Source organism: Macrobrachium nipponense, chromosome 21 (genome assembly GCF_015104395.2).
Source record: "Macrobrachium nipponense isolate FS-2020 chromosome 21, ASM1510439v2, whole genome shotgun sequence".
Taxonomy (NCBI): domain Eukaryota; kingdom Metazoa; phylum Arthropoda; class Malacostraca; order Decapoda; family Palaemonidae; genus Macrobrachium; species Macrobrachium nipponense.
In genome coordinates, this window is record NC_087212.1 from 42,488,076 (window position 1) to 42,514,786 (window position 26,711).

Below are 26,711 nucleotides of genomic sequence, written 5' to 3' on the forward strand. Positions count from 1 at the left end.
GCTCCACCCAATGCATCATTTTGACAATGAGATTTTTTTCTTCTTTTTTTAATAGTATAATTATTCGCCCAAAACCAGTAAAATTTCAATAGGGTAAGATTTATTAACATTACCATAGTTCAAGATATGTTTCCTTTATATGAACTATGAGTATTCTTAATCTCATTACAAAGTCAGAGATATTTTGATATACATAAGCAGTTTTAGAAATGTAAATTTATTTTTAAGAACTGGGAGTTGTAACTGATGGTATAGTGACTTGTAAAAGGTTTGGTCTCGGTTTTCCTTGTACGAGGAAAATCATTATCAAGGGGCCTAACATACTAAAAGTTGAATGTCTTACTACTACATAGCCTCATCAACCTTCTATATTATTCTCATGGATAGCTTAATAAAAGTTGCATGCGTCTCAGAATATGCAGTAACAATCAGATTGACATAACCTTTATGATTTCAGTGCCTCAGTGGCGTGGTTGGTATGGTGTTGGCGTCCCACCTCGGTGGTCGCGAGTTCGATTCTCGGCCATTCCAATGAGGAGCGAGAGATGTGTATTTCTGGTGATAGAAGTTCACTCTCGACGTGGTTGAAGTCACGTGAAACCGTTGGTCCCGTTGCTGAATAACCACTGGTTCCATGTAATGTAAAAGCACCATACAAACAAACAAACAAACCTTTATGATTTCCTGATCTCGGGTGTTTCGTCCCAGTGGAGATACCAATGTCTGAAACATCAAAAGTTGCTCTCTAATTTCAACTGAGTTTCAGCACTACTGGATTTTTCCGAAGATTCAAGTAGGAAGAATGAATTAGTTTTATATTTCACAATCATATTTTCGGATTTTTTCCTTATAGCACCGTTATGGTCGAGGTGAAACCATTGCTGACTGCCAAGATATTCCTTGTGAAGTGTGGTTGTTAACCCTTAAACGCCGAATGGACGTATTAAACGTCGAGTCAAAATGTCTCCCGTATGCCGAATGGACATACCATACGTCGACTCAAAAAAGTTTTTTTAAAAATTCGCGGAAAAATACTTATAGGCCTACCAGCCGAAAACTTTTGAATCACGCACCTTGGGGAATGCTGGGAGTTCACGGATCAAGGCGTTGTTTTGTTTACAATCGTTACGCAGGCACGCAAGCGCGAATTTCTTTCTTATCGCACTAAAAAGTATCAGTGACACATCTCAAAAATTATTTCGTCACTTTGACATAATTTTTGCACCGTTTTAAATTATCCGTTACATGAAGTATTATATATGAAAATGTGTGCAATTTCATTTAGAATACAACAAAAAAATACTCATGATTGTAGCTTTTATCAGTTTTGAAATATTTCCATATAAATAACGATAAGTACCAAAATTTCAACCTTCGGTCAACTTTGACTCTACCGAAATGGTCGAAAAACGCAATTGTAAGCTAAAACACTTATATTTTAGTAATATTCAACTATTTACCTTAATTCTGCAACAAATTGGAAGTCTCTAGCACAATATTTCGATTTATGGTGAATTTATGAAAAAACTTTTTCCTTACGTCAGCGCGGTAACTCTTCCGAAAAAAATCATACATGCGATTGTGGTAATGTTTGCACCATTTTAAAATTAGCCGTTACATAAAGTTTTATATATGGAAATGTGCGCAATTTCATGCACAATACAACTAAAAACAACCCATGGTTGTAGCTTTTATCAGTTTTGAAATATTTTCATATCAAAAATGATAAGTGACAAATTTTCAACCTTCGGTCAATTTTGACTTTACCGAAATGGTCGAAAAACGCAATTGTAAGCTAAAACTCTTATATTTTAGTAATATTCAATCATTTAACTTCATTTTGCAACAAATTGGAAGTCTCTAGCACAATATTTCGATTTATGGTGAAATTATGAAAAAAATAACATTTGCCTTACGTCCGCGCGGTAACTCTTCCGAAAAAATCATACGTGCGATTGTGGTAATGTTTGCACCATTTTAAATTAGCCGTTACATAAAGTTTTATATATGAAAATGTGCGCAATTTCATGTAAAATACAACGAAAAATAATTGAAGGTTGTAGCTTTTCTCATTTTTGAAATATTTGCATATAAATCACGATAAATAGAAAAAAAACCACGTTCGGTCAACTTTGACTCTACCGAAATGGTCGAAAAACGCAATTGTAAGCTAAAACTTATATTTTAGTAATATTCAATCATTTACCTTCATTTTGCAACAAATTGTAAGTCTCTAGCACAATATTTCGATTTATGGTGAATTTATGAAAAAAACTTTCCTTCCCTCCGTGCGCGGATTCTCCGCCATAAATCTCCGAAATGCGTACATCACATTCTCGGAAAATTTGCTCCGTTTCATATTAGGCATTTCATAGAGTTTTATATATGAAAATGTGCGCAATTTCATGTAGAATAAAAGGAAAAATATTTGAAGGTTGTAGCTTTTCTAATTTCTGAAATAATTGCATATAAAAAAAAATAAAAAAATTTCGACATTTGGTCAACTTTAACTCGTCCGAAATGGTCGTAAACTGCAATTGTAAGCTAAAACTCTTACAGTATCGTAATATTCCATCATTTAACTTCATCTTGAAACAAATTCGAAGTCTCTATAACAATATTTAGATTTATGGTGAATTTAAAAAAAAAAAAATTTTTACGTCTGCGCGTTACGAATTCATGCATCATTTTGTGATAATATTTTCTCTGTGTTGCTTTTATCGTTTTACAATGTGTTATATACCAAAATGATCGCAATTTAGTGTATATTACAAAAAAAAGTAACTTGTTACCTTTAACCGTTTTGCGCACAGAGCGATTTGAATACAATTATATATGAAATTTCGTTTTTGCGCTATCATATATAGCATTATTTATATATGATAATGATAATTTTTTTCATTTCTGATGGTTGCATACTAAACTTCAGCCAATGACAAAAAAAGGAGCCAAAAATGAACTCTTAATCTTGAAAACTAAGCGCGCTGTGTTTTTTTGAAAAAAATATTTCTTCCGCTTCCGCACTCCGAAACACCTCCAGCACACGGGAGACAATTTTTTTTTTACCGCTTCGGCGTTTAAGGGTTAATTAAGGTATTGCTTCTTATTTATTTATTTATTTTGTGCCATTAAGTACAACCCATGAACGCTGTTTCTTTTTGCTTTCATGGTAAACGACACTATCTTCGGTATAGAGAGAGAGATACAATAGCAGCACAGCTGTTCCGGAAGAGTACTACTCAACGTAATCCTTTAATTACATGAGTAAACAAACTGAAAACTAGAATCCCACCCGCTGATAAATATACCGCGTGCGTTTAAAGACGTAACCTTGAATTTAAGAAAAAGTATGCATGTCTATTGTCTAAGGCCATCTTAGTCCAGGAGCGCAACTCAGCTGCGCAAGGATGGCAGAACAATTATCCGCGACTACGTGAATTAAAGGCCACTCCCTCCAAGCATCGAGTAACTACAGCAACAGCTATTCGAGCGCCCCAGCGGCGTGGTTGGTATGGTATTAGCATCCCGCCACGGTAGTCGATGGTTCGATTCTCGTTCATTCCATTGAGGAGTGAGAGATGTGTATTTCTGGTGATAGAAGTTCACTCTCGACGTGGTTCGGAAGTCCGTAAAGCCATTGGTCCCGTTACTGAATAACCACTGGTTCCATGCAACGTAAAAGCACCAAGCAAACAAAACAAACAAGCAACATCTATTCCTAGTTTGAGTTAGATTTGTGCTCTAAAGGTTGTATAGTCGGAACAACAGAAAATGTTTCTTATATCTATCTTCATTTCAATACACGAAATATTAAGTCACCAAGAGGGAGTATCAATTTTAAAAAGTTCTATAGATAGGCTAGCCTACTCTTTCTTGGTCAGCCTACTCTTTCTTGGTCATGTTTGTAGTATCCAAGGTGCCCAGTTTTCCAATGTAGATCGCTTATATATACTGTCGAGTTTACTTGTCATATTTTTTAGCTGTCAGGAGGCAAGCTATGTTACGTGTTCAGCTTGCTAAACAAAGGTATTTGCAGCCGCGTAGGTTAGGCGATAATTTCACCCAAGAAGTGTAGCCTACCTATACTCTGTTTTTTTTTTTTTTTTTTTTTTTTTTTTTTTTCACCCGCTTGTGGTGTTTGCGTATGGTAACACTGCGTCCTGGGCTTTTGATAGTTACATTCAACAATTATAATATCCATTTCGAATTTTAACGGTGTAATTCGCATACAGTAAATATTAAAACACTTTTCAGTTGCAAATGTACACCCAGATATCCTTTTATTTACCTAAAACTTACACAGAGCGTAACTAGCGAAAGCCCGGGACGCAATGTTAACATACGTAAACACCACTGGCGGGTGGACAGATGGAAAAAAAAAATAAAACAGAGTATAGATGCTAATAGGCTAGGCCAGGAAAAAGTGGTTTCGTCAATGCACACATTATTTCGGTTATTCATGATGGAAAGGAACATATTTCGTAATTCAAAAACTAATTTCAGATCACAGGAAGGAAAACGACTTTTAACCACAGTGGGGTATCCCTGGCCATGGACCTTATGTTCATTTTAATGATGTGGTATGGAGGGTGCATTGTTGCTCAGTACCTGGTTCATTAATTTTTTTTTTTTTTCTTAGATTAAGGATATGCAGAATCTCCATGAGCCGCATTTTATTAATAATACAATTTATACATTGTACTAACGCTGTGACGGCAAGAACTGTTCACTGATGAATCTACACCGTTTTTGTATTAAATCACTCTGCCAGCTTAATCCTGCAGGCTCCGCCAGAACTATCATATGTAATTCTACAGAATTGTTCCGCACGGACTGCAAGGAACGTAACCGCGGATACGACATCCACTAGGGATTTGGGCGTCCAATGTATTTCGCCGTGTTTAGTACTGGTCCCCAGGGGTTAATTACAGTCGTCCGAATAAATGTTACATAAAATTCTTGTTCAGGAGGTAAAACTGCATAGCAAACCGCAACTACCATAGTCTAGGCCGCCGCGGAATAGTACTGTAGATCTACCCTATCATATTTGAGAATCGTAATTATGTAACTTATGGTTGGTTTCCTAGTAAGAAGATGCTACCTGCCCACACCATATCCTAAATGCCTCTTGAAATGGTGCATTATTAACAAATATTATTGAAATATTTTGTTTGGGTGGTGCTCTTTGACATTAACCGTAACCAGTTCTGACTATCATTGTGGTTCCGTTACTTCTACACTTTTTTTAAGTCTAGCCAAGGTAACCAAAACGTTATGGGAATGATAACTGGGTGAAGGTTGCGTTCTTGGTATAGTGCTTTTGCAACCCCCTTACCCAAACATAGTCTTACCGAAGCAAAAGTTGATTTTGTATTCAACCATATAGTAGTACCTAATAGTTTCTCCTCAGCTTTCCAAATTAGGCTATACACAATTCCGCATATTTCCACAGGAACTGACCTTGGTTTTTCTGTTATGGGATTTGTGGTGTGGGATGGGTCAGAAAGTAACATAATTTACATAGGAATATTTGTAAGGCTTTTGTCACATCAATATTCGCAACCTTACTTGAAGACAGGGTTAATGACTGATCGGCGATATAGCGGCCACTTCCCGGAGAAGCGCTTGAATTATGCCATTATTTCGTAATTTAGGAGAAAAAACTTCCTTCGAGAGGAACGTAGAGGTCTTGGCGTGGATAGGCCACAACTCTTAACTGATGCTTATGGCCTCATGCAGCGAATTAAAGTACTTTTTCTGGATCGGTGGTTGCTATGTCGCCGCTCGGTCATGTACCTTATAGTTTTAGTACAACCTTTACCCCTTGCTAAGCCAAATTTGCGCAGGAGCTAAACAGGATAATTGGAATAGTTACGCCAGTGAGGGTGTTAGTAGTTAATTGCTGCCAGGCAGTACGTCCCATCAGAAATAAAGAGTATTTTGTATCTGAAACCTTTATATGCAAAAAGACAGTATCTGTATCACAGAAGCATGTGCTGCCGTCGTCATCCTATAGGTCTATTTTGGAGACAATCATTCTGTGAATCAGGGCAATCGCCCCCCCCCCCCCCTTTTTTTTTTCTCTCTCTGCTAAAGTTTATGTTTCTTGAGCAGCCAGCACCGGTGTGTCATAGCTGGTTTTAAATAAACATGTCATTAATTCAGTGTGACAATTACCATTATTTTCTATGTTTGGAATAGCTTTCTGTTATTTGATCTAAACGCCATTTCCTAATATTGTTGCATGCCACCTTCTGTGCAGTTACTTTCTGCTTGTTATTCTAGTAGGTCCCCTATTGATTTAGGTTTTTAATTATTTATCAAGATATACATCCAAAGCATTTTATACTCATGCATTAATAAGCGAAAATGTGAAGCTCATTTTTGGTGCGGGTGACCCATCACTCTAGGAATTTATCATTATAAGACAAAGTTACTCGTTTTTAAATTATTAACACTAATTTCTTGAAAGTTTCCATATCTTAAATATTTCTTCACGAAAGCTACATTTATTGTGTTGCAGTGCCCATTTCTTTTTTCAGCATTTTAGTAACTGATCTAATTGTTGAGGGAAATTAACTTAATAGTATAGGACATGAATAAAAAGTTTGATAATTTATGATTAAGTTCACAAAAATGAAGATGAGCCATTTTTTTTATATAAGCCTGAACCCCACACGGCATCAAAGTTGCCAGTTGAAACCATCCGGCAGAGATGTGAATATCTGTTGCACTATGAAAGCTCCCACTTCATGCATACTTTGCAACAGAATCGCCATGCTCAGAGGAGCGGTAGTTTTGCACCTATATATGATTTGTTTTGAGTCCTTTAACATGATGCTCACGCTGGTTTCCCTTTGTTTCTCTGTTGGTTGTATTGTGGTTTAGTTTGTCTTTTCCTATCTGTTCAATTCTACACGCATTGTTTACTTTAGGAATATCTTTGCATTTTCTATTGTCAGGAAAACTCATACTTAGGACGTGGATAAATGACTGATTTTTATTGGTAAACTCTGACCTGTCATAATATGGTCTTTAAGCCGCATAGTTGCTACAGTTCATCTGTTGCTCGTGTGATTGAAACATGATGTTGAAACGAGAACGAGAGTGCTCTGTGAGAGGCTGCTGACCCTGACGGCTAAATCAGAGTTTTGTAGCAAAGCTGGGAAACTTCCAGGGAAAGTGGCACAGAACAGAGAACTATGCTCATGTCACCAAGGCTTTTTACAAGAGATGTATATTTTTATTTTTTCACAATAGAATGCGCGACCATTCCATATCATTACTAGGCAAACACCTGTCGGTACTCCGATATGGTACTAGGTCGCGCTGAAAAATAAGATCTTTATTTAAGATTGCATATGAATAAGAATGTGCCAGTTTGCATATGAATAAGCATGTGCCAGGTATGAATGGAACTGCTGTTCCACATTCCTACTCGTTAAGATACGTAGTAAGGTGTTCATAAGGTACTAGGCGCAATCAAATGAAATATAATGATGGTGTGCTATTTTTTTTATATATAAATTTAGTTCTTTTGTGTGTGCGTGTTTGTTAAAGGACGGGGTACTCCGTATAGTGGGGTAGCGCTATGCAGTGCTCTGTAGGCATTAATTAAGGTTCTTTGAAAAGTCCTTCGGCCTTTAGTTGCAACTGTACCGATCCGTTCATATTCTCTTTCTGTCCACCCTCTCCTAACAATTGTTTCATAGTGCAGGTTCAAGGTCTTCCTCCTGTTACACCTTTAAAACCTTCTTTATTCCAAATTTCTCATTCAGCACTGAATTCCAGTCCCAAGAATGGGGTAGGACCCTGTTGACGTTATCACACGGATACGGATCAGCAAGCCCCTCATGTAGCGATAGCGGCGGGAAAGAAGTGCGTAAAATCCTCAGAATGTTCTTCGTGTCTTAGTATGTTTATCTGCAAGTGTTTTCTGACGATTTTGTGGGTTTGGCAGATTTTCGCTTTGTTTGCTGGTGTTGTCAGTAAGGAAAAAATTCTCCAGTAACAGCAGAAGGTTCGGCCGAATACCAGGTTCCCTTGCTTTACTCGAGACAAAAGACGATGGTTAGTATATCCGTCGTAATCGGAGACAATTGTTGAAAGCACTTTGTATTTTTTTAGGTACCTATTTGAACCAGGGCTCACCTTAGTTTGATATTGTTAGGAGAGTGGGAGTTATTTAATTGACATTTAATGCCATGCAATACTACCCTAATACCGTTCTCCTTGCACTGTTATACATTTTTTATCTATATATTAATTTATTTATTTATTTTATTCTTTTAGTATTAGCCCCTACTAAGCGAAATCTTGCTATATTTCCCCTTGCCTCCTCTTACTTCTTCCTAATGAACACCATATTCTTTGGAAACTTTAATTCCAAGTCAGTGGCCCCTGTGCGCTTGTTCTATATGATTAGGTTGCATCTTCTGACTAATGATAAAAAATAATTTTAAGCACAATACATTGGCCATGGGAAAAGAGTATGATTTGCATAAGTTTACGCTCATTCTATTTGTAGTCATTTTCTATGGTATTTAGCCGTTCGCTGTAACGTTTTCTTCAATTAGCCTACTCCCTACATAACGAGACAGCAATCGGGAATTTAGGTGAAAAATTCTGGATACGACCGAACATACGTTTGGGTATTGCCATGTCTTTTGTAAAAAAAATTTGTAGCAACTACATATACGTAGACTGAGTCGAGGTAGACAATGTTAATGACTCTGAGGAGTCAGCCCAACTTGCAATGATTTTTCGCATAAATGAATAAGATCATGATACAAAACGGTGCTTTGACGTTACTCAGACAATTTCTAGTTTCACCGATTAGAAACAATCATAATTCTGCCCATGGATACATTTTCTTTCATGTAGGTCTATTTTCGAATTGCATGCGTATTTCCAGGTAGTCAGTGTTCCCAGTTATATTCAAGACTTACAGGTCGCTTTCGGCATCGCTGATCTGGGTCTCGGACTGAATTGTTAGGCATTAAATAAGATATACTTTGTGAAGATGCTTGAAACTGACAAAACTAGGCAACGTCCAGTAAGCGCCTACGTTGCTTTTTGTTTAATTTTATTTAAATGAACGGCTTTATTGAAGGATTTGATGTATGTTGAGTGGACTGTATTATTTCAACTGTGTGATTTAAAGAATAATTATGGCTATTTTTTTTAACATTCCAGAATAGAGAACGAGAGAAAGAAGGGGGGTTTGGGGGAGGAAGGGGTGGTGGGGGAACAAATGATACTGATATCACAGGTAATGTTGACATTTTCGATATTTTATGCTGTATATGCTATGTACACACACATATGCTTAAAAAAATCACAGTATATGCACTTGAATTCATTAAATAAGCGAAAACCACAGGAAAATGATAGGCAGAAATCCCAGCGCTTTCGTCTTTACTAAGACATTGTCAAGGAACGAATGAAATACAGTCGGAAAGAAAGTTGTTGTTTACCTGATAACTTTCTTTCCAGCAAGGAGTTAGTTATATAGGACAGGGAGTTTTATGTCTAATCCTGATCAATCAAATGTCAGAAACTATAGGTACACTGTCATATTGGTTTTGGCTGGATTTTATGGCCGGATGCCCTTCCTTATGCCTACCCTCCCCATAAATCCGGGTTTGGGACATAGCGCATTTCCGTGATTCATATACATATATCGAGCTACAATGTCCTTTAATATCTAATTCGCTCTACCTCGGAATTAATATATTTTCATATATGCTTAACCGAAGGGGGATTTTTTCTCGATAATAGACTTGCCTGGACCCGGGCGCGAACCCATGGAGCATTTCAAATCCAGGAACGTCAGTGAAGCCTCCTGCGGTTGTGTAGTAGGTATAAGCTTCACTGACGTTCCTGGATTTGAAAGGCTCCATGGGTTCGCGCCCGGGTCCAGGCAAGTCTATTATCGAGAAAAAATTCCCCTTCGGTTAAGCATATATGAAAATATATTAATTCCGATGTAGAGTGAATTAGATATTAAAGGACATTGTAGCTCGATATATATATATATATATATATATATATATATATATATATATATATATATATATATCATATATATATATATATATATATATATAAAAGTGTGTGATGCTATATAATATATATATATATATATATATATATATATATATATATATATATATATATATATATATATATATATATATATATATATACAGCTTTTGGTTTTTTGGAAAGTAATCGCCTTTCTTCGTAATCAATGTATTGAAAATCTGGTTTAAATGCTCATTGAAAAAAAATATTCCATTTCGTAACATGATTTTTAGAAAAAGTGCTCAAGTTGTTTAAGTCGAGCTGACGAGATGTCGCCGCTGATTACTAGTGAAAGCTAATAGTTCAAATAACTCCGTATTACTTCATACAAAATCGGAAAAAATAATTCAATAAATTAATGAAAAAGTCCGAAACGCTTGGGGGTGTCGGGGTCCATCTTTAAAAAAGGCAATATAGCTCATAACCGATCGTTCTGTTTCCATATGTGACATGATTTGCGATAATATGAATTATTTGCCTTTTTATGCGCTCGTCTCCTATCAATATTCAGTCCTTTCTGTCTAAGTGAGGTACCATATAATCTGATCAAAGTTATGCCCATTGTAACATGAATCGTTGTTGCTAGGATCCCCAAGATTCAGATGGATTCGTCTTTAGATAACAAGGAGAACGGGTTGGTCTGGAATGGAATACAGAATTTAGGCCATAGGCTAAGCGCTAGGACTTGTGAGGCCATTTAGCGCTGACAGGGAAATTGAGAGGAAAGAATGTTCTAAAGGTGTATAGCAGACTGAAAATCTCGCGGTTGCACCATGAAATAATTATTGCGAAAGTTAAGTAAGTTCTTTGTCCACTAGATATTGACTGAAATGGAAGGTAGTGGAATGGGCTGAAATATAAGATTTAGGCCAAAGGCCAAGCTCTTGTACCCATGAGGTCATTCAGCACTTTAAGGGGTAACAGAGTAAAAAAGTTTTAAAGTTGTAACAGGAGGAAAGCCTTGCAGTTCCACCTGGAAACAATATTGTTAGAAAGTAAGAAGGAATAAAAAGAATGTGAACGGAGGTATAGTAAAGTGAATGAAAGGGGTTGCAGTTAGTATCCGAAGGGACGCTGTAAAGAACCTTATACAATGCATACAGTGTGGAAAAAGGGCAATTTAAACCTCATAAGTTCAAAGGACGATGTAATGCATTATTACCCTAAAACAGTTCATCTTTTACTTTAATAATTTATTTATATTGTTTCTTGTATATTTATTAATTTATCTTCATTCTAATAACAGATCCTTCTGGATTGCCTGTTACTTCTGTAATTTCTCTCAAATAAACATCATATTATTTGGAAGCTTGAATTTCAAAGCCCCTCAGTGGCGTGATCGTTATGGTCTTGCCTGCCACCTCGGTGGCCGCGAGTTCGATTCTCGGACATTCGATTGAGGTGTGAGAGATGTGTATTTTTGGTGATAGAAGTTCACTCCCGACGTGGTTCGGAAGTCACGTAAAGCCGTTGGTCGTGTTGCTGAATTACCACTGGTTCCATGCAACGTAAAAACTACCATACAAACATGCTTGAATTTCGAGTCGAGTGGCCCCTGCAGACTTGTCCCAATTGTGTTCGGATCTCGTCTGAATGATGACGAAAATCAGGAAAATCTGTGGTAAAAATGCCTGTGATAATGACGATTAGCGATGTTGCCAGCGCTTTGCTGTAATTTTATATTCCATTCCGTTGAATTCAGTCTTACTGTCCATCCTCTCAAACTGTCACCTCGCAGTCCGAATGTGGGATTTTCTCCCAGTTCCACCTTTAGATCTAAGAACGCATCATATAACGTTAATTTTTCTTAGATTTCCTTCGCGCCGCCACTTGCATTTTACTGTGTTGTTAAATATCAAGTACGTGAGTTGAAACATCACGAATGTTGTGAAAGTGTGTTAGTAGCCATATTCTCATTTTACCTGGCTTTTAACCATGAATAACTTTAACAATCTGACTGAGAAGGAGTCTTTTTGCCCCACTTATGTCACCGGTGGCAGGACATCTTTCTCCTGACATACACAATAGGAATGAGAATTGGAATATAAAATGCAGCTAAGGGACGCTACATAGGACCTTAAGTAATGCCTAAAGTGCACCGAGTGAGGTACACTGACGGCACTACCTTCCTACGGGGAACACTCAAGAGATCCTTTAATAGAAGCGAAAGGGAAAGAAAAACAGAAAAGTCAATTATGCGTGGAGCGGAGAATTATTTGTCTTTCAAATTATTAACACTTATTATGGAACTCTCCAAAACAAAAACAATAATTGACTTGATAATGAAGATTGCCCTAAAAATGGCATGCCTATTCACAGCGGACTTTGTAGGGGGCTAGTGCCGTCAGCGCACCTCACATTGTGCACTGTATGCATTACTTAAGGGCCTTTGCAGTGTCATTTCGGCCCCTAGCTGCAACCTCTTTCGTTCCTTTTACTGTACCTCGGATCATAGTCTTTATTCCATCTGACATTCCGACTTCTCTAACAGTTGTTTCTTAGTGCAACTACGAAATTTTCCTCCTGTTACTCCTCTAAATCCTTCTTACTTTCAGCGCTGAATGATTTCACAGGTCCCAGCGCTTGGCATAACTGCTTTATATTCCAATCTGTTCACAGGAGAGAGAGAGAGAAGTGTTAAACAAAAGCATGGAAAGCACGGTAAAATATGGATGAAAAAAGACATTCGTGGTTAAGTATAAAATAGGAAATTGTTTACTTCATGGACTGAATTTTGACATACTAACTAAAGGTAGGAAAAATAGAAAAAAACGAAATGCGTATTCTATCAAAAACATGCTTGTAAAATTGAATCATGATACTGCAGTCTACATAAACGGTGTTATGTCACCATTATTTAATTTTTGTAATATATTCATGGTTATTAAATTTTTGGTTATATTAACCAGGAAGTCGTTCTGCCATTACTGCATTTTATTTATTTTACTCTTAGTAAAAGTTTAACTGCTACTGTTCCGCACTTCTTTTCTATATATATATATATAGATATATATATATATATAATATTATATATATATAAACTTTAAAAAACAAATTATTGCATAAAAAACTATTGCATCAAAATCAATGTTTAATGTGTTAGCTTTATTGTTATCACGTGATAGCAGACATACGCATCTTTTGAAGAAAAAGTTTGTTCAATTCTAGATCTAGATCTTGGTCCAATTTTTCTCCGAAGCTTAACCGGTCGCTGGCGTTTCCAAAACTTTCTTCGCGTCCAGAATTCAAGAAGCGGAAGTCACAAGCGCCCAGACCCATTCGGAATGTTCAACAGCCTTGCACTGAGTTGTCAGACTGCGAATAACCAACAAACGCACCATGGTCCACTATGGCCGCGCCCTCTTTTACCATTGGCTGGTCCCGTCCGCCATGGCAGATGTACGACGGTACTCATTTAGAACAAATTCACAATTAGCTTATTACTAACGGAAGTTACATTTTCACTGCCGGAATAACTTTCAAGATGTCTAATTTTCGCAGAGAAAGGTAATTAAGAAGTTGTCATGTCACTCCTGTTTCAATATTGCCCTACGAACTTCCCAAGTACATCAAGGTCATACCGCACTAGGCCTATGAATGAATGACCCTGTAAATGAATTGCCTGTGGCGAGAGAAGGCAGCAGGTCTCGGCTCGTACATACACATTAATGATGATGCTAGAACATTATCCTTAATGTGCTTTAACACAACAGTCCATTATCTTGGCAACAGCGACTTCCTTGCAACGAATCAGGGTGGTTTCTGCCGCTGATATAACTCGGCTCCGAAACTCCCACCATTCAGTAACGGTGTGGCAGTGGCAGAGGTAGGTCTGTGGCAAGTGCAGCCCGCGTAAATCACAGTGGTCCGATCGTGAATTTTTTCGTAAATTAATCTTTTGAACGATATTAAAGCGTCACATTTGCATGGAAGGCTCGTATCCAAGTAAATCGTCTTAGATCAAGCAGTATTTGCGTGTCAGAATCGTCGTCCGCTGACAATTTATCTTGTTGATAATCTTCACGTGGTTTGTGTTGTGACGGTCGTAGTAGTTAGGTAGTAGCAAGAGAGAGGAAGGGAACGTAAACCACAACGTCCTTCGAAGCTTCGCGCCCTTCCGTGCATCATCATCCTCCGACGACCTTCACCATGTTTTGAACAGGTAATGTGGATGATTTTGATTACCTGGGATTTTAAACCCGTTCATAAGGGCACCTGTTGAACGCAGGTCATTCTTTCACTACTCGGTCGACTCGTGCTCAGCAACCAAGTCTCGCGCATACAAAAGTTTGGTTTTTTGCTTTTGAAGTTTTAGAATCAGGGTTTGAATTTTATCTTAGGTGATGCTTGAATTGTCTTTAATTGTAAATCAGCGGAAAGCAGCTGGCATATTTTTTTTCTTTATTTGTGGTGCTTGAACGGTTTAAAATATATAGGCCTTTCTTTGGTTAAGTAGACCTGAGAATCCCGATAATGTCATCCACAAAGTTTTATGTAGGTTTGTATAAGATAATTTTAATTTAGGTTTATTAGGGAATGCACATTAGTTGAAGTATAGCTTGGTGTTTTTTTTTTTTAATTTGAATGTTAAAACCGATGAATGTTTGTTAAAACCATGCATTGCAAACTCTTATTGCAGATCTGTACATACGTGTAAGTTACACCAAGGTCTTAGACTTGAATTTTGCATGGCGCTGACAATCAAAGTGTCTTCTGTGTGTATCATACCGTTTGTTATCAACTAAACTAATTAAATTTGCTGTTATTATTACCATTTCCCACTAGACATATTTTTCATAATTACGTATATTTGATACTGTCGTGACTGGCCAGAATGTAGTACTAGTGATACGTTAAGGTTAAGGTATGCCGATAGTGCAGTTTTCTTTTTCTCCATGTTTGTATTTCGCAGACGTGGAATGAAATAGAGGACTGCCTTAACATGGGTCTTGAGCAAATTAATGCAGTGGCTAGTGTAGTTACTGGGACGTGAACATATATATAGATATCTATGGGCGTGATGTTGAATTCTATGTTAGCTTTTACGAGATACCGTATTTACTTGGTAATTTTGAATAATTGTTTACAACCACGTCATTTTCCACTATCAAATTAGTTTTCGGCGCTTAGAAATATATACTCTCAAACATATTGTTCCTTTAGTATCATCAGTGCTGAATGATCTCGCAGGTCTCGGCGCTTGGTGTTTGGCCTAAATTTTGTATTCCATTCCGTTCCCAAAGTGTCTTGACATTGAGAAATTTGTCAGTACCGCGTGTTTTAAGAGTTACTGCCCTGTAATTGTATCTTTTTCTTGTGTTGGACCCCATAATATTGCTATAAAGAAAAGAAAAGAAAAAACAACATTGGTTTCCATTTTTCCTGCAGTAATTATTTGGTATTTTGACCATTGTATGAAGCATGACGATATTAAACTTCATATATTTTTCTAGGGAGCTGTGTTTAACCTCCTAGTACAGGGGTGTCAAACTCATGGCCTGCGGGATGGTCTTAAGTGGCCCGCGAGGTGCCAAAAGATTTTTCAACTCGAGCTACTATATCTGTTGGAACTGAGGAAAATTTAACCAAAGTTACTAAACTGTTAAAACGAGACATAATAAGTTTTACCTTTCATTCATATGACAATAATTGATTAATTTATTTCATATGATTGCTGGCAATAAGGCTCTTTTATTGCAAATCTTGATTAATGAGTCATAAGGAATAAGTAATTACCAAATCTTTGATGGCCCTCGAGACCATAAGCAAGTGCATAATTGACCCTCGAAAGGATTTGAGTTTGACACCGCTGTCCTAGTACTTTAAGGTAACTTCTGCAGACATCTTGAATCTTGCAAGAGATCTCCTACCAAGATCCTTAGTCCTTTAAAGGAACACCTAGTATCAGCCTTTGGCCTGTTCCTCGAACTGAAGATTACTCAGTGGTTCGCTTCAGCATCCCAGTTCTATTCAGGCCCCACGATGTCACTGCATCGTACTAAAGGCATTTCATTCCTCGCACCGTAATACCGGGGAATAACGTTTCATGAAGTATTATGTACGTTCATTTGAGCGTCCCTTTATGCTACTGACGTATGCGCGTTGCACTTGCGCATAGATAAGTTTACCTTGCCCGTTTGTCGTCTTTGAATGTCTTACGTGTTTTGTTAGTAGCTTTTATTTTCAGTTGATGATTAGTATACTCATCTATTTGTGCTTTTTTTCTTTTTAACAGATCGACATTTTGTTTTTTCGAGATAATGCTCTCTTTGGCTTCTTCCGTGAAAAATTGTACACGTTACGGAGAAAGCGTTGGAAACGGACTTTCTCGTAGAAGTTCTTACCGTATTCTGCTGTTAATTTAATTTAATTTTTTTAAAGTAAGTAACTCTATTCATATAATCCATCAGGATACATACTTTCAGTGCGTCTGGTAAAGACTAGGGAGTAAGGTAATATTCTTCTTAATGAAATTTCAGAGTTGGATTTAGGTCCGGCTTTTGAATACACAGAGTCCCATAATGTCTTGTTGCTGTTCAGTGACGATTGTTTTAGTCTCTCTCTCTCTCTCTCTCTCTTGGATTTTGCGTCTTACACAGTTTCCTGAGATGATTATTGCCGTAGAATTTGAATGGCCTTGAAACCGACTGTAAGGGGATGAATTACAACCATATGAGACTTGTGACGGAATTCTTTGTAAGGGGATGAATTACAACCATATGAGACTTGTGACGGAATTCTTTGATCATAATCTAAATCTAAATAACGATGAGTAATTGATTGATTACGATGAGTAACTAGCGTTTAACGCGAGTATCATCGACGCCGGAACTGGCAAAAGTATTGGTAGATGTAGCATGGGACTAGCTAGTAGTGATAAAACAGCGTCCATATTAATACTGCTACTGCTAAATACACTTTTAATTAACCCAGAAGGTAGATAGCTGTATATGGAATTTTAAACCCGTTTAAATTCAACGTCTGTATAATAATGTGGAATCCTTTGAAGGAGACAGGTTAGATAAGCAGAGATGACGACTTTTTATCGAAAATTGGCTAATCAAGTGTGTGTGTGTGGGAGGGAATCAAGCTTCCTAAGGATTACCAATCAGCAATTGGATATTAATCTCGCGTCGCTTGCTGTTTGTTAAGAATTTTAAGAGTAAGGCTGTGGTATCGACATTTTTCGCGATCCTTAAAGGAGGATACGCGTTGGTTCCAATTGCTGTTTTTTTTTTTTTTTTCTAGCCACTGGCAGTTGTTCTAATTACTTTTGCGTAGTTGTGGTGCTGCACTGGAAATTGGCTTTGATGTTATCCGTCATTTGTTTTGCAGGATGTTTGTTCTTAGTGCTGTTCTCTTGACTTTTGCGTTAGTTGTACTTGCTTGGGTCTACAATTCATATTTACAAGCACGTCTTCACTTTATGGTCGACATGGTCCACGTTTCTCTCTCTCTCTCTCTCTCTCTCTCTCTATCATCATCATCATCATCAGGAACTTATGCTTCATGTTTTTTTTCCGTTTATCAAAGTTAAATCTCACAATCTATAAAATGTTCACTTTTTTTATCTAATTGCGATAGAATTCATCTCCCTTTCATGTCCCTTATCAGTTAACAGGTTTTTATGTGAGGGCCAAGGCCAAATGATTCTCTCTCTCTCTCTCTCTCTCTCTCCGTAGGTACTTTATTTATTAAATATATACCTTATTACAGCGGTGATTGCACCATCAGTAAATAGTTGGCAAGATATATCGTTCAGACTCATGTTCCATAACACTGCCACGCGGGAGATCAACAGGTACTAGGCTTGTCTGCTCAACACCCCCCCCCCCCCCCCCCACCCCCCTCTCTCTCTCTCTCTCTCTCTCTCTCTTGAGGGTGCAATATTCACGGGACAAGTTGGATGATTAACTTTATTTGGATTTATTTTTCCCGACGATTCCAGTGCCATTAAGGGCGATGTACGATAACATTTCTGTTGCCCGTGTGCATCTTATTGTGCATGGCGTTATTATTCTAATTTTTAACATTTTTTCAATTCTAAGTTTATAATTGTACCCCCTCTCTCCACCCGCTCGTCACAAGCCGGGATGATAATAATAATAATAATAATAATAATAATAATAATAATAATAATAATAATCTAGAGAAAACTCATAATCACACAAGTCAGTAAAATGGGAAAGTAAATCCATAGTATTATGTCTGTCTGATTTTATTCGAACTATATACAGCAGAAAGCTTTCGATGACAAGGAGGACCGTGCAGGTCATCGAAAGCTTTCTGCTGTATATATTGCAAATGAACTCAAACAAGTATACTACTGTGGATTTGCTTTCTTAATAATAATTATAATTATTATTATTATGATCTGTGACAATGTGCATCTTTCTTATCTTGGAACGCAAAATTTAAATACTTTTATATTCGCGATTTGCCTAGGAAAGTTTCCGCGAACATTGCTGATGCGGTTTCGAATCCTGGTAGGGGCGCCAGAATTTCTTAATAATTTCGCATTTGGACCTTAGGCTTTGTAGCGACAATCGTATCCAGATCTGACTCGTGAAGAATTCGAGACGTTAAGAGGGCACTGTGGTTATTACAATTGCATACGTATCTGGTAAACAGTGATCAGTAAGTTCAATATACATACATATATATGCTATTATTTCTGTTAAATCAGATACATATTTCAGATCTTCTTTAGCAAGTCATATCTTTGTCGCTTAATATCTTAGACTTTCGTTCCTAGTAATTTGGAATAGGCCTAAACTGAGGGTAGGCCTAGGAAAAATTCTCTCTCTCTCTCTCTCTCTCTCTCTCTCTCTCTCTCTCTCTCTCTCTCTCTCGCTCTCTCCTCATCTCTGATGTCTCCTCTCGTTCATCCGTGATCTCTTCTCTCTCTCTCTCTCTCTCTGTTACTTCTATTGTCAATTTTCATAACATAGTGAACTGTCATTAGAAGTCCTACGTTGTTATTTCAAGGTCGCGTTAAAAAGTTATCTGTATAGTAAGTGCTAATTCATGTGTGATCAAATACCACCACTTTTATCTCTATAGCTAAAGCTACGTGAGCCCAGAGCTTTGTCTTTGAAGCCAAGGTTGTAGCCAAGGTCATTTGTGGTTAAGATCTAAAGGGGCTTCATTTTCAAGTCGAATTCCTTGCTTGTGAACGCGACTGACATCACAATGAAGCGTATTTTCCCTCCTGGGGCTGTCATAACTCCTACCCGTATATTTGTGCCTACCCTTTAACGAAATAATTAATTGATGTAATTACGGTCGAGATCTCTCTCTCTCTCTCTCTCTCTCTCTCTCTCTCTCTCTCTCTCATGAACCCTTTCCAAGTGTTCTCAAGACTGCCGATGATAGCAGAGGCTTTCTTCCCTACAACGGCCAACACAGCAGGTTGTTCCACTCAACCTCCAGTCCCTAGACAGCCTCATTGACAACAATAGTTCGTTTATTTCGAATAGTGGCCGACTCATGTAATTTACATGCAAGAAATTAATAAAATACCTCCAGTTTGCACTTACATAGCCAGATGTCTTTTGATGTAACTATAATGAGATGAAAAATAATTTTTTTAAAGTCCATCGTTCGTTTTTTTATCTGAGTAGACTTGTTTGCTACGATCGTCTTTCTTGTGCTTATATTGTTAGATTATCGACATAAATCGGTATGTTTATGGTCAAAATACGGTGTGAGGGTTCTTTGTTTATATAAGCGTTTAGATGTATTAATAATAATAATGATAAAAAAACATTTTGCATCTTCATCACAGTAAGCCTAAGATATCGGAATCGTTGATTTCAGCCAATCGGGAGCTTGCTGGCATAGACGCAAGACTGCAGATTAAAAGGCCTCACCAAAGTTGCATTTTGCTTTTAGGCTTGGTACGAACAACGGCATCGTGCAGAGCTTAAATCATTGCGAAATATGATCGTGCTAAAGATATGAATGGGACTTTGCAGTACACATAGGCCTACGGTTGTAAATGGGAAAACCAGCAGTCTCGTCTTGCTTGGAACTTTGAATTTCAAGTCAGTGGCTCATATGGGCTTGTTCCTTATGAATAGGGTTCATGTGAATAATAACAATAATGGTAATACCCAGTGAAGTTGTGTGGCTATTTTGTGATATATATATATATATATATATATATATATATATATATATATATATATATATATATATATATAAAGTGCAAAGATCTAGTTGTTAATTTTTAAAAGTAAATTAATGTGTTTTATCATTTCTCTCGTTACTGGGCTGCTTGAGCGGTTAGTATAGCAGGCAAAGGGTGTTCGTGCAAAGTCCTCATTTGTCTTTGCGGACGCGCCAATACCTCATGTCACGCAGCTCTTTACAGGCTGCTTTGAAGAGCGAGAAACTATGACGGCATAAGGCCAGCATTTTTTCTTCAGTCGTTTGATCTCCGTGACCGTTTTGTACCGTGTGTGATAAACTCAATTATTAATCCATCTACACCTCTAGCAAGAGTATTAATAGATGATGTTATCGTGTACCCATCCCGGTTAAAAGGAAGTTAGACCTATGCAGTAGACTTTCGTTGTTACACACAGGGTAAGAATGCATGTACCACATTGCGTTTAGTTAGGTAGGAAATTGACACCAATGTCAGCAAATCATATTTTTCTTAATTAGATAATAGCTTCAACGTAAATCGGAAACAATGCACAGTTCGCAATGGATATTTTGGAATTATCATGTTCCAACACCATCTATGTATATTCTGAATAGTCGTTGGTAGGCCAACATCTGTTCATGACTTATTAAGCAAATGGCTATGAAATTCTGGAGTAAACGCAGATTGTTATTATCGATGTTATTATTATTAATATGTTATTATTATTTTATTTGAGAGGGAGGGATTTCTATTTCTGTCATCTTATTCGACTGAGTGGTTTTTATAGCGTGGGGTTCCGGGTTGCGTCCTGCTTATAGTGTGGGGTTCCGGGTTGCGTCCGTCACTATGTGCGCTCTTTCTAATAGCACACTCTTTGCAAAAGTCCTGGCGCTACTTCAGCATGTAGTTTTTTCAGGTTCCTTTTCAGGGATCTGGGGATCGTGCCTAGTGCTCCTATGATTATGGGTACAATTTCCTATCTCGTAGCCTAGCCCATATCCTTCTTATTTCTATTATTACTATCAGGTCTTCATACTTATCAAATTTTTCTGTCTTTCTCATCTACGCTGGTGTCCCATGGTATTGCGACATCGGTGATTGATGCTTCCTTCTTAATTATTATTATTATTATTATTATTATTATTATTATTATTATTATTATTATTATTATTATTATTATGTGGTAGTTATATTCTGGACTATTAGGCGTTGGTAGCTCATATAGTTTTCGTATTATATTCTGCGACAAGGTTATAACGCTATGGATATATTTTCATTGAAATATAAACCTCGATTATATAGACTATTGTTACGAAGCTCCAGTTTTATTTCTGAGGCGTTTTGTTGTAGCCTGACAAAATTTTCGTTGAAAAAATAGAATATTCATGAAAGACTACAAAAGAAATTCAGATTTACATTGACTCTTAATAAGGAAACGGATATCCATTTGCAGTAACATATTTATATTATTTAAGAAAAATCAACAAGAATATTGAAAAACGATCTTTAAAAGATTAAAGGTTTGAGAACTTTCAGCTAAAAAAAAATGAGAACGAAGTTTCATGACTTTGGCTTTCGAAAGTGGATTTCAATTGAATTTTGGTATTTTCCAGTATTCTCAAGAGTGTATTCACTCTTAAGAAAATATTACATGAAATCGTTCAAATTAATTCCTGGCCCGCAGGGGCAAATAGGAATGCAAAAAAAAAAAGGCATTTTTAAAAACGCTGTCTTGCAGATATACGTCGTTCTCGAAAAAGCTTAAGTGACAGTTCGTCTATCTCTCGATGAAAAGGTAACCGCTTATTACGTAACGAATATGCTCTGTATCATAGAGTACGATTATTACTTATTACAATATTTAGACTAGTATGATGGTGTTTTCCAAGAATACCGTAGGCCAAAGGAAGACCGTCTGTATTAAATATTTATGTAAGATTTTTATCAACTTGATTGTTAATTTCGTTTTCCTCTGTGAAATTGGAACTTATATTATACTATTTAAATATTACTTTTTGTAAAACAGCGTTGAATGTCCTCATAGGTTCCCGCGCAAGGCCTTTGGCCTAAGTTTTATATTCCAGTCTTTTTGTAGAAGATAAGATTGAGTCATCTATCCAGCCAACCATTTTTGATCGCGAAAGCTTACAAGAAAAAACAAAAATTAAGTCAGAGCGTATGATGGCAAAAGCCTCGTACTTGATGTAGTGCTCTCTACTAAACTCAAAATATTAAGCTGAGAATACAATTCCAGAGTTTTTAAATCAAAAGGGCGCGCTTTTCCAGCTTCTTAAGATATTTTTTTTTTTCCGAAGAGATTCCTTTATTATATTTATTGTATGGGGTGAGAGACTCACCCGTATATGTTTGTCGAGTCTATAACGTCACTGAAGTCCTGATTTCTCCTCTGTCCGCTGGTTCGAATCCACGAGAGGACGAATATATATATACATATATATATATATATATATATATATATATATATATATATATATGCATTAAGCTACAAAATCCTTTAATATCCAATTCGCTCTACCTCGGCCTCAATATATTTTCATATATGTTAACCGAAGGGGAATTTTTCAGTTGATGATAATTTCATCCCCTCGTGGATTCGAACCAGCGCACAGAGGAGAAATCAGGACCTCTGTGTATGCTATGTATCATTTATATTATAAATATTTACATTTATATGTTATATAGTATATACAATACATACTATTTATCTTTATGTATATTATTATAGTATATATGATATATATATATATATGTATATATAGATAAATTTTATATATATATATATATATATATATATATGGTACATATCTTTCGAATCACAAAAGAAAAACAAATAGATAGAATCAAATAGGATGTCCATAGCGCAGGATACACTTGTTGTAGGACGCCCTCGATTTCAGGACACTCGGAACCTTTTTTAAATTCCATCCATGATCCTTGGGAGAAACAGGACGTCCATAATTAGGCCGGGGTGTCGTAGGCCTATTCAGTATGATGAATAATGCCAGGAGATGGGCATGGAATTAACTTAGCCGTTTTTTATTTTCTTTTCGTACTTAGGCTCTACATTTTTATTATTCTTTGTTGTTGTTTTTTTAGCTCATATTATTATTTTACGGTTTTGACCTTGAATAACTGTGGCAGTTGAGTTTATGAATTAAATTGGTTGATATATGGTTAATAAAACTGGCGTCTCGGTTTCTGAATTAAGATTAAATTCTATGCTTACTAAAACTGGCGTCGCAGTCTCTGAGTTAAGACTAAATTTTGTGGTCACTAAAACTGGTGTCTCAGTTTCTGAATGAAGAGCACATTAGGAGAATGTGGACCCAAATTTCAAAGCACCTCCCGTTCCTCCTCCTCGTCGTTATCAACATCATCTTCAAGTTTTGATGACTTGGTCCAAGGTGGAGTCTATCTATGGCATGAGAATTTTAATGGCTTATCTACTTATATTAATATATATATATATATATATATATATATATATACATATATATATATATATATATATAATATATGATATATAATATATATATATATATATATATATATATATATATTCTTAAATTATGAATATCTTTTTTATACCATTTTCACTAATTTTTTTTTAGGATTTATGGAAATAGATTTCCATGTTTGACCACCGATCGTATTTGGCTCTCTAGTTTCGGAGTAGTTATACATGCATACATTATATATATATATATATATATATATATATATATATATATATATATATATTATATATATATATATATATATATATATATATATATATCTTATCTTGAAGCGAGGTAAGCAACACTAAATTCCGATGTTTTCGTCAGATATTGCGAGTTCTGAATGTAAGCTTCTTGGTAATTAATCGTCTACGGTAACCCTACTGTATAAAACGTAATGTGTATCTATACATTTCAATTTGCATTTTCTGAAGGGGGCTAGGTAATGTCATCAGTGCACCTCACGCTGGGCACTGTAGGCATGAGTGAATGTCTTTTTATTCCCTTAACTGTACCTCCGTTCCTATTCTCTTTCTTTCATCTTGCTTTCCACCATCTCCTAACAATTGTTTCATTGTGGAACTGCGAGGTTGTCTTCCTTTATACTTTTAAAATCTTTTTACTCTCAATTTACCCTTTCAACGCTGTATGACCTCATAGGTCCCACCGCTTGGCCTTGGTCTAAATTTTATATTCCAATTCAATTTGCGACTGTATATATAACAAGGATAATCCCTGGGTCCACTTAGGAGCTAGCCTCTCACACCACTGGTCCCTCCGTAAGACTGAAGGCATCTTTGTCCCAGTTTAGGGTCGGCACACTATACTATAACATCCTGAGAGTGGGGACTTGTAACACGGTCATTTTGATAGTACGTGTAAACTTGCTCTTTCATCTTTGAGAACAATTTCAATTTTAGATGCATGACAAATCCCTTACTAACTCTCAGGATGTGGAATTCCCTGCTTCCTTGATGTTTCTGTTATCATTCCATGTGCCATTATGGAGGTGGACTTATATGACCTGAGAAAGATCATTAACTCATATTTTTTAAAAATAGCAGAAGCGATTTTGAAGTATAAATGGGGCATTAGTGGTAATACCTAAAGATTTGAACCAAGGGATTGTATGTTGTCTATACTGCGTAGGTGTCATTGTTTATAAATGAGAGGAAGATTAAAATGATCATGCATCTTAAAACATGGAATGTTTTGTTGTATATTTCCGGAAAAAGACGAGTGTTTGTATTTTGTAAGCGTTATAACGAACCATATTCTTTTGAAGTTTGAATTCCAAGTCGATGGCCCCTATGAGTTAGTACCATTTAGATAGCGTCCATGTTTTGAATAAAGCGCCTCAGTGGCGTGATCGGTCTGGTCTTGGCCTGCCACCACGGTGGCCGCGAGTTTGATTCTCGGGCATTCCATTGAGGTGTGAGAGATGTGTATTTCTGGTGATAGAAGTTTACTCTCGACGTGGTTCGGAAGTCACGTATAGCCGTTAGTCCTGTTGCTGACTAACCACTGGTTCCATGCAACGTAAAAACAACATACAAACAAACAAACAAACTTCTAAATAATAATAATAATAATAATTATTATTATTATTAATATAATGGACAAAGGAGGATTGAGTCTGGCCTCTATAAACTAACAATAAACCTTAGGTTTTTGTTGTCACCAGTATTGAGTCACAAATGATGCATAAGAGTCTGTTGATATATTGAACAAGTAAGTAATAGTTAAACAGTAACTCAAAGTATCTTCCATTTTTCTTTCTACCCTCTCCTAACAATCGATTCATTAGTGCAACAGGTGAATTGTTGCTGTATAAAGTTTCATTTCACGTTATAATGGCCCTTCCCTAAAAAATGGATTTTGATATAAGTGAAATTTAAATCTAATACAATTATCCAATTTTCTGGTAGAACTCTGTTCTGTCAGGCGAGTACTGACTGAGTGACCTACAGGAAGAGCGCAATTATGCAAACCAGTCATTACTGCGCACTTTTCCTCCTTTTGCGTTTCGTGAATATCCTTGCATGACATAATATCATAGCCAGTCCCTCCCCCCCGCCTTTTTTTTATTTCAGAAGTATTTCTGGAAGGGGGACGCTAATAATCTTGACTATCGAATGTTGCTCTTGTCGCAAAAGTAGAAACAGACTTTCTAGTGCTATATGTAATTGATTCCCAGTTGTAGAACCTTTATATATATACATACACACACACACACACCCATATATATATATATATATATATATATATATTATATATGTGTGTGTGTGTGTGTGTGTGCATGTATGTATGTATGTATATATATATATATATATATATATATATATATATATATATATCGGCATTTTATAAATAGGCCTAATAAGGACAAGATCCAATTTTTAGTCTCTGTACATTGGATTTGTTAAGAAGCTTATATATGCGTTATAAACATATAATAAATTTTAGATTTTGCTATCTTGTGTTCACTGTGTAATTGGAATGAAGCAGAAATTGTCAAGAAAAATTAAAGGAAGCACGAAATGAAAAATGTCGTATTATATATCCTTGGACATTTTAAACAAACTTGAAGCCAACAATCTTTGTTTCCCCGTAGGGAGTTAGTGCCATCGTGAGGTGCACTGTAGGCATTACTTAGGTTCCTTGTAGCGTCCCTTCGGCCCCTAGTTGCACCTGCATCTCATTCCTCTTGCTATACCTCCGTTTGTATTCTCTTTCTACCATCTTACTTTCCACCCTTTCCTAACAACTGTTCGTTAGAGCGAATGCTAAGTTTTCCCTTTCATTGCAGTGACCTCATAGGTCCCAGCACTTGGCCTTCGGCCTAAATTTTATATTCCTTCCTTCCTTTTCACACTCTTCCTTAAGGTGATGTCACAAGAGCGCGAACACAGCGACTTTAAATTGATGCCGGAAGACAACAGAAAGCATCT

The 26,711-nt window shown here is 36.6% G+C and overlaps 1 protein-coding gene across 3 annotated transcripts in view; it reads left to right on the forward strand.

Annotated features, from left to right (window-relative positions):
- The first annotated feature begins 13,885 nt into the window (after positions 1-13,885).
- The window catches only part of LOC135197969 (uncharacterized), a 425,938-nt gene continuing 413,112 nt past the window's right edge, over positions 13,886-26,711 (forward strand). For all 3 annotated transcript variants that reach the window (XM_064225277.1, XM_064225275.1, XM_064225280.1), the window contains exon 1: positions 13,886-14,248. The gene's annotated coding sequence lies outside the window, so the exon portion shown is untranslated. The remainder of the gene's footprint in view (positions 14,249-26,711) is intronic.